Here is a 1,296-nt window from a genome sequence, read left to right on the forward strand (position 1 = left end):
ATCTGTGTGTGTGTGTGTGTGTGTGTATGGCTATGATTGGCTATCTGTGTGTGTGTGTGTGGCTGTGATTGGCTATCTGTGTGTGTGTGTGTGTGTATGGCTGTGATTGGCTATCTGTGTGTGTGTGTGTGTGTGTGTGTGTGTATCTGTACGCCTCTGTGTGTATGGCTGTGATTGGCTATCTGTGTGTATGTGTGTGTTTGGCTGTGATTGGCTATCTATGTGTGTGTGTGTGTATGGCTGTGATTGGCTATCTGTGTGTGTGTGTGTGTGGCTGTGATTGGCTATCTGTGTGTGTGTATGGCTGTGATTGGCTATCTGTGTGTGTGTGTGTGTGTGTTTGGCTGTGATTGGCTATCTGTGATTGTGAGTGCCCTTGAGCATGTGTGTACAACTGATGGCTTACTCTAGTAACCTCGTGTTAACTAACGTCAACTGCAAAGTCTCTATTTCCAAATCCTATCATTCTTTGGTACAGGGCAATAAGCCTTCATTCGGCTTGGGGTATGGGAGCCACCACACTCCATAGTTTATCTATCCCTTGTGTTAAGAGGTGAAAAGGGGAGATGGCTCAGAGGGTAAGAGCACTGGCTGCTCTTCTGAAGGTCCTGAGTTCAAATCCCAGCAACCACATGGTGATTCACAACCACTGGTAATGAGATCTGATGCCCTCTCTGGTGTGTCAGAAGACAGCTACAGTGTACTTATGCATAATAAAATAAATCTTTGGGCCGAAGTGAGCAGGGACTGAGCGAGCAGAGTTGACCGAAGCAAGCAGAGTTCCTAAAATTCAATTCCAAACAACCACATGATGGCTCACAACCATCTGTACAGCTACAGTGTACTCACATACATAAAATAAATAAATAAATCTTCTTTTAAAAGAGGTGAAAAGGCCATTTCCAGTGGCAGCTGTGTGGATGTCACCTGTGTCACCAAGTGGGAAAGTGAATACAGGGTGTGAAGAGGCCTCACTGCCACATCTGGGCTGCTGGGGTCTTACACCCCCTTATATATCCTTGTGTGTACCCCTGAAAGTGAGTCCTTTGTGGTTTTTAGGCTAGAGAAGTGAAGTGGAGAAGGAACAAAGCCACAGTGGGTATCCTGTGCTCACGGTGGGTATTCCAGTCACACCAAAATGAGACTTTGTTGCCAATGTGCCACCTGGCAGAAGTGCCCCTGCCCCAACCTCTGCACGAGCTGCCAGAGGAATGAAGCAACAGTGAGCTCCCAAACTGTCATAGTTTCCATAAGAAAGCCACTCACAGCTGTTCGTAGATGGATGCCTCACTCACC

At 46.9% G+C, this 1,296-nt stretch overlaps 1 pseudogene; it reads left to right on the forward strand.

Moving 5' to 3' along the window:
- The first annotated feature begins 898 nt into the window (after positions 1 to 898).
- LOC116097338 lies at positions 899 to 1,016 on the forward strand (annotated as a pseudogene).
- Positions 1,017 to 1,296: the final 280 nt, after the last annotated feature.

The sequence above is a fragment of the Mastomys coucha genome, unplaced genomic scaffold (assembly GCF_008632895.1).
Source record: "Mastomys coucha isolate ucsf_1 unplaced genomic scaffold, UCSF_Mcou_1 pScaffold18, whole genome shotgun sequence".
NCBI lineage: Eukaryota > Metazoa > Chordata > Mammalia > Rodentia > Muridae > Mastomys > Mastomys coucha.